At 41.0% G+C, this 7,966-nt stretch overlaps 1 protein-coding gene across 1 annotated transcript in view; it reads left to right on the top strand.

The window, feature by feature from the left end:
* Positions 1 to 2,066: 2,066 nt before the first annotated feature.
* LOC135550803 (rho GTPase-activating protein 32-like) overlaps positions 2,067 to 7,966 on the top strand; it is a 242,205-nt gene continuing 236,305 nt past the window's right edge. Inside the window, exon 1 of the mRNA XM_064981925.1 lies at positions 2,067 to 2,559. The gene's annotated coding sequence lies outside the window, so the exon portion shown is untranslated. The remainder of the gene's footprint in view (positions 2,560 to 7,966) is intronic.

The raw sequence follows: 7,966 nt of genomic DNA, 5'->3' as shown, positions 1-7,966 counted from the left end.
CCTCTTTCTTCTATGCATCTCAGAGATTAGGGCCTGGTACGGGGTAAGCAGTATGTCCTGCGATGATGACTCATTGAAGTAAAAATCTTCATCCAAATCGAGGTTAGTGATTGCTGTTCTGATGGTGCAAACATTATGTACAAAATAAGTTAAGATCAGCTCAAAAAACACACACAAAATAGCAGAATTGATCAGGAGCCCGTAATACGGCAGCTATCTAATCCAGCACCATTCTATATGCTTGTAGTCAAGCACAAGGAACTGAATCCCATGTGCCTGTTAGGCTATAGTTCAACCTTGTCATCTGATATAAAATATCCAACTTTTGCTTTCAGAGGCCTTTCAAAACTAAGTTTTTAATTTCCTACTGTTAATTTCCTACAAACAATATATTATTTATGTGATGGTATATATTAAATTGATTTATTAGACTGTTTAAAATGTGGACAAAAGGCGTCATTGGCTGTTTCTTGTATAGGCCTACCTCAAGTTCTGGCAGTGTGTTAACTAAATTTAAACTATTAAACATATTAAATAACTTACTAAAAATAAATAAGGAAGACCCTGGTCCCTCAACCACCACCAGCAGCCAACCAGAAGCATAGCCGCCAGTCCCAGGCCAGGGGGCCCCTCAAGGCAGTATAGCGACAGACACAGCTGTACATTGTGGCAGGGAGCCTAGCGGTCAGATCATTGGGCCAGTTAGCGAAAGGTTGCTAGTTCGAGTCACGCCAACTGTCGATTTGCCCTTCAGCAAGACAATTAACCCTAATTGCTCCAGAATGGATATCCTCTCTTTGACGCCTTTGCTAACAGGTATTGGGTTTTAAAATGACACATTACCTGTTAGCAAAGGCGTCAAAGAGAGGATGTGCAAGAGCTTACAGGGATTTGTAGTCTTGCATGATGTCGACTTTAATGCTAATTGGCATTTTCGTTTCTGAGAATAAATAGAGCCAAATATATTGATAGAAGTTTTACACAGTTATCAAAACGTCATGCCAGGGTAAGCCTACATGAAACACAGCCCTTATTTTAAGTTTGTCTAAAATCCCCTATGGGAAAATGAATGGTCGAATAACGATTGGAACCATTTCCCTGTTTGACAGCTAGGTATTATGACTCATACTGTGGTACTCTATGTGCATGTGCCAATTGAATCTCAATTGACATAGTAAGTAGTATGAGAAATGCAAATGAGGAAAATGTCGGTGGTTGTATTCGATACACGTTTTTATCAAAAGTATGAATTTTAGCACCCTGCGGAAGGACCGCAGATGTACAGGACAAACATAGGTCCAGGTAAGCGTTTTCAGAATTTACATTTTTACAAGAATCGACTGATGGTGACTCAATGTTGTTGCTACCAAATCCTGTGATCAGTTATCAAAACTCAACTTCGCCTGGATATAAGAGAATGGAGTTGAGCGTTTCTTAGCTATTGATTAGCCAGAGGCTCATGGGAAGTAGCAATTCATGTCTACTGAGATGTGTACCCTGCTTCCCAATGTAGTGTTGTATTGGATAATAGTACCAATTAAAGGCCCCTTTCCCTCTCACCCATGCCTTGCTGACTATGCATAATTTATTGAGTTTACATTGTCAGATGCTAAAGTCTCATGTAACCTTTACTCTGCTTCAGATATGTTTTGTATTTTGATATAATAGAAACGTAACAAATCAATTTGTTTTTTTCCCCGTCATTTGTACTGTAGCATGCCTCTTATTTGCCCCCGGACACCTGCTTTTGGGGCCCCAGACTAAGCTTTTCCTGAGGCAATTTGGTGTAGTGGCCAGTCACTGGTGTGGTGTACTGTCACAACAGTGTAAATTATGGTAACCTTTAGAGGATGCCATTACAGACAAGCACCAGAGGATGGCAGAGTAGTAGAGTAAATATACACTACAAAGATTATAGTTTCAGAGCTGGGTTTCAAACGTACTTAGTGTTTTCCAAAATTGCAATCTGATTGATGAGCAATGTCCTGAGAGACCGAGCATGTTAAATCTAATCCACGTGCGCTCATTCCACGAGAGCGCGCACAGTCACGAACAGTACGCCTCTGCTCGTTCACGATGTCCTCGGATTCTCTCCTGGAAGTGGTGGTTCGAATGTTTTAGTGCGAGCCTCCAGTTTGATAAAGTTTACCTATAAAACTGTCCTTCAACTGGCTGCAAAGGGAATTTCAGTCAATATTTTCTCATTGTGAAGTACCATCACATTTTTTAAGGCAGTTTAGCTTTACTTAAACACGATAACAGCTGTTTGAACATTGCCAACGAGCCATCTCCAGCGGGATTTTTTGAACACACGGACAGCGAATTTGAGGCGATATTTTTTTTAATGGGACGTAACGTTGTTGTTCAGGAAACATTTACCTAACCAGCTTAACGTTAGCTATATACAATATCTAGCGTCTTTGGTTTGTTTTATAATGCGGTGTTTTGGCTCCAAGGGATCAAGCTGTGTTTCTGCAGCTGGCGTGGAAGACACCAGGAGGAGGAAACTGTGGTGAATGCGAGAGTGATAACCCGAAAAACATCTCATCAAACACACCGGTAAACAAACATTTCTGTCACTTCAGTTAACGTTATCAAACGTTTACATGAATACCAATAATTCCATATTAAACTGATTAAGGCAGTAGTCCGAGTATGGAAATAGTTATGTAAACACATTACTCTCTTAAACGTATTAATGTCAAAATCAAAGTAAACATACGCCAATTTAAAAAACCTGGTTTTCGGAATAATATTTTTAATTATTAGGACATGTGAACAGTTTAATCGGCGTTCCAACGGTGTATTTGATCTGTGCGTGTTCCAAAACCAGTAGCGCAAGCTTCCCTTTCATGCACGAGTGAAGTGAGTTTTGGAAAACCAAGTATGGATCTCTAGAAATTGTTTTCACATACAACTTTAACGTTATGTCCGAAATCTGAATCAAAAACGTTTAGCAAAAACACCATGGTTACTGTGGTATAACGTTTATTTGGATTGGCGATTTTCTGCATTTATCTAAAGTCCTAGCCTGAACCCAATGTTGAATTGCAAAGAATTCTATGTAGGCAGAAATTAGCGTTTGGAACAGGAAAGTTAACTCTCACGACCAATACAAGGCAAAAGAGTGAATAAAATATTACTTCACCGGTTGTCCGTGTGGTTGGTAGTTTTACAGGTAGGAATGTGAGACAAAATATCCACAGAGTAGTGTAGCAACCTGACCTAGAGTATGTTGGTCAATATCGTTTTTATTTTCAATACTGATGCAATTCGCACTGTGACTAATCAAACTGCCAGGTGAGGTAACATGCTTAGGTCGACTACATTCCCATATGGTTTACATATTGTGTAATAGAGCCCCACAGTGGAGGTGTAATAATACCCAAAAACCTAGCGGGTAAATGGTTCCAATCGTTTTTACACCATTATTTTTATCAATAGGGAATTTTAGAAACACTTAAAATAAGGGCTGTGTTACATGTTTTGGTGTGATGTTTTGATAACCATGTAAATCTCTCCTGGACAAGGTGCCTTTAATCAATATATTTGGCTCTATTTGTTATAGACCCCCCTCAGCCCCCAGCTGTGCCCTGAACACCATATGTGAATTGATTGCACACCCATCTATCGTAAGAGTTCGTACTGTTAGGTGACCTAAACTAGACGCCCTCAATCTCACACAAATTATCAAGGAACCTACCTGGTACAACCCTAAATTCATAACCATGGGCACCCAAATAGATATCATCCTGACCAACTTGCCCTTGAAATACACCTCTGCTGTCTTCAACCAGGATCTCAGCGATCACTGCCTCATTGCCTGTGTCCGTAATGGGTCCACGGTCAAACGACCACCCCTCATTGCTTTTAAACGCTCCCTTAAACCCCTCAGCAAGCAGGCCTTTCTAATCGACCTGGCCCGAGTATCCTGGAAGGATATTGACCTCATCCCATCTGTAGAGGATGCCTGGTTGCTCTTTAAAAGTGCTTTCCTCACCATCTTAAATAAGCATGCCCCATTCAAAAAATGTAGAACTAAGAACAGATATAGAGCTTGGTTCACTCCAGACCTGACTGCCCTTGACCAGCACAAAAACATCCTGTGGTGTACTGCATTAGCACCGAATAGCCCCTGCGATATGCAACTTTTCAGGGAAGTTAGGAACCAATATACACAGGCAGTTAAGGAAAGCTATGGCTAGCCTTTTCAAACAGATATTTGCATCCTGCAGCACGAATTCCCAAAAGTTTTGGGACACTATAAAGTCCATAGAGAATAAGAGCACCTCCCAGCTGCCCACTGGACTGAGGCTTGGAAACACTGTCAAAATCGATAAATCTACAATAATTGAATTTCAATAAGCATTTTTCTACGCCTGGCCATGCTTTCCACCTGGCTACCCCTACCAACAGCTCTGCACCCCCCGCAGAAACTTGCCAAGCCCCCCCCCCCCACTTCTCTTTCACCCAAATCCAGCCAGCTGATGTTCTGAAAGAGCTGCAAAATCTGGATCCCTACAAATCAGTTGGACTAGACAATCTGGACCCTCTCTCTAAAATTATCCACAGAAATTGTTGCAACCCCTATTACTAGCCTGTACCAACCTCTTTCGTATCGTCTGAGATCACCAAAGATTTGAAAGCTGCCACAGTCATCCCCCTCGTCAAAGGGTGAGACACTCTAGACCCAAACTGTTATAGACCTATATCCATCCTGCCCTGCCTTTCTAAAATCTTCGAAAGCGAAGTTAACAAACAGATCACCGACCATTTCGAATCCCACCGTACCTTCTCCACTATGATATCTGGTTTCCGAGCTGGTCATGGGTGCACCTCAGCCACGCGCAAGGTCCTAAACGATATCATACCCGCCATCAATAAAAGACAATACTGTGCAGCCGTCTTCATCAACCTGCCCAAGGCTTTCGACTCTGTCAATCACCACATTCTTATCGGCAGACTCAACAGCCTTCGTTGCTCAAATGACTGCCTCGCCTTGTTCACCAACTACTTCTCAGATTAAGTTCAGTGTGTCAAATCGGAGGTCCTGTTGTCCGGACCTCTGGCAGTCTCTATGGGGGTGCCACAGGGTCCTCTGGCCGACTCTTTTCTCTGTATATATCAATGATGTCGCTCTTGCTGCGGGTGATTCTCTGATACACCTCTACGCAGACGACACCATTCTGTATACATCAGACCCTTCTTTGGACACTGTTATCAAACCTCCAAACGAGTTTCAATGTCATAACTCTCCTTCCGTGGCCTCCAACTGCTCTTAAATGATAGCAAAACTTAATGCATGTTATTCAACCGATTGCTGCTCGCACCCGCCTGCCCGACTAGCGTCAGTACTCTGGATGGTTCTGACTTGTGGACAAATACCTAGGTGTCTGGTTAGACTGTAAACTCTCCTTCCAGACTCACATTAAGCATATCCAATCCAAAATTAAATCTAGAATCGGCTTCCTATTTCGCAACAAAGCCTCTTTCACTCATGCTGCCAACATACACTCGTAAACCTGACTATCCTACCGATCCTTGACTTCGGCGACGTCATTTACAAAATAGCCTCCAACACTCAGCAAATTGGCTGTAGTCTATCACCGTGCCATCCGTTTTATCACCAAAGCCCCATATACTACCCACCACTGCGACCTGTATGCTCTCGTCGACTGCCACTTGCTACATATTCGTCGCCAAACCCACTGGCTCCAGGTCATCTAAGTCTTTGCTAGGTAAAGCTCCGTCTTATCTCAGCTCACTGGTCACCATAGCAACACTCACCCGTAGCACACGCTCCAGCAGGTATATTTCACTGGTCATCCCCAAAGTCAACACCTCATTTGGCTGCCTTTCATTCCAATGACTGGAACGAATTGCAAAAATCACTGAAGCTGGAGTCTTATATCTCCCTCTCTAACTTTAAGCATCAGCTGTGAGAGCAGCTTACTGATCACTGTACCTGTACACAGCTCATCTGTAAATACCTCATCCCCATATTGTTATTGATTTTTCTTGTTGCTCTTTTGCACCCAAATATCTTTACTTGCACATAATCATCGGCACATCTATCACTCCAGTGTTATTGCTAAATTCTAATATTTAGCCTCTATGGCCTATTTATTGCTTTACCTCCCTAATCTTACTACATTTGCACACACTGTACAGACTTTTTCTATTGTGTTATTGACTGTACATTTGTTTTGTCACACAGCTTTGCTTTATCTTGGCCAGGTCGCAGTTGTAAATGAGAACTTGTTCTCGACTGGTCTACCTGGTTAAATAAAGGTGAAATTAAATATTTACTCTCAGATTTATGCTCAAATGTTAATTAGCATAAAAGTAGACCATGCAAGACTACAAATCCCTGCAAGCTCCTGCATGCTAACAGGTATTGTGTCAATTTCAAACTTGCACAAGACAGTTCACAGAATTGTCCATTTTAATGAAATTTTCCCAATTTATTCATTACTACATTTAGCCAACATTATATAGTTAATCCAGAGAGAACCTTTTTTCTTGATTCGTAAGTCTCGTCCACATCATAGCATTTGTAGTTCTTTGTGATAGCCACCTTAGCAGCTAAATGTCATTTCGTTTTTGGGGGGTAAGTGCAGGCAAATATATTGAGTCACTTTGTCCTAAAGTGATTTACACAGTTATCAACATATCACGCCAGGGGAAGCCTACACCATACACAGCCCTTATTTTAAGCATTTCTAAAATCCTCAATGGGAAAATGCATGGTGAAAAAACGATTGGAATCATTTCCTTGTTTTACCGCTAGGTTTTATGGGTATTATGACTAATAATGTGGTACTCTGTGTCAATCGATTGAAAATACAAGATAAAGAACCTCCCTGTGCTGCAAAAAGTTGGGTAAATCACACTTTCCTCTTTATACCCTATCTCCGCCTCCTATTCCAAAAAGGACAAACAGCATGTACAACCGGTAAAGTAAGTGTAAATATAATTTTATTCAACATTCTGCTTTGTAAAGACTATTGTATTTTTTTTAGCGATGACATTGACTGATATCCATAGAGTAACCATGCTAATGGTCCGATGTTTAGGCAACGAAAGTCCCATCAGTAGCTTCATTTCAGATGTGTCCATGTAAACATGATTATTTGGGAAATTGTTCATCTTGCAAAGCATGTAAATGTTTTAAACAAACTATTATACTACTCTGACTATCCACAATTATCATATTATTGTGTAAATATAACCGTTGGTTCCGTAAGGGCAGTCTGATCAATACCATAAGCATGCATCAAAGCTAACAAGAAGAAAACAAACCTACACATGTGCTAGCAAACACTTGCCATTCGGTTGTAAAAAAAAAAAGCTAACTTCTCCTTTAATCATCCAAAACACATCTCTGCTTAATCAAGTTAATGAATATGTAGTAGCCTTTTTGCTCATGGTCAACCTGTTATTTATATGATTGTTTATCTTCCCTTATTATACCCCTTTGATATTACGTAGAGATTCCATCCATAGCCTACAGTTTAATCTAGTCCATGGCATCAATCTGTCTCGCACCCTAAAAGCAAGTCAGTCTGCAAAGCACTCGAGAGTAGCACATCAAAATTTTACAGAGTGAAATTGGTTCAGAATGTAATGAAAATGTTTAGGCTTCCCAAAGTGCGTTCACTGATATATATAATCTTTGGCGGAGAAGTGCATGAGAAATGGTTAGACAATTCCTTGCATTGCTATGACCAACTTGTGCACAAAACACTGTCCTTAGTGGAGTGTAATGGCCCTCCTTAAGATCTTTACGTGATGTACTGAAGTTTCCAAGGCTTCCCTAAACTTTGACCCTAACTAACAAGGAGTTCCTTACTCTTGAAAGACCACATCATGTGATCAAAACCAAGGGAAACTACCAAGCGACATGACTGGCGCTAGTAAATCTTTGTTGGATTTCCAATGCCACATCAGCCGTAATGACTAAGAT

This window comes from Oncorhynchus masou, chromosome 12 (genome assembly GCF_036934945.1).
Source record: "Oncorhynchus masou masou isolate Uvic2021 chromosome 12, UVic_Omas_1.1, whole genome shotgun sequence".
NCBI classification, from domain to species: Eukaryota; Metazoa; Chordata; class Actinopteri; order Salmoniformes; family Salmonidae; genus Oncorhynchus; species Oncorhynchus masou.
This window is presented reverse-complemented; position numbering and strand designations above follow the sequence as displayed.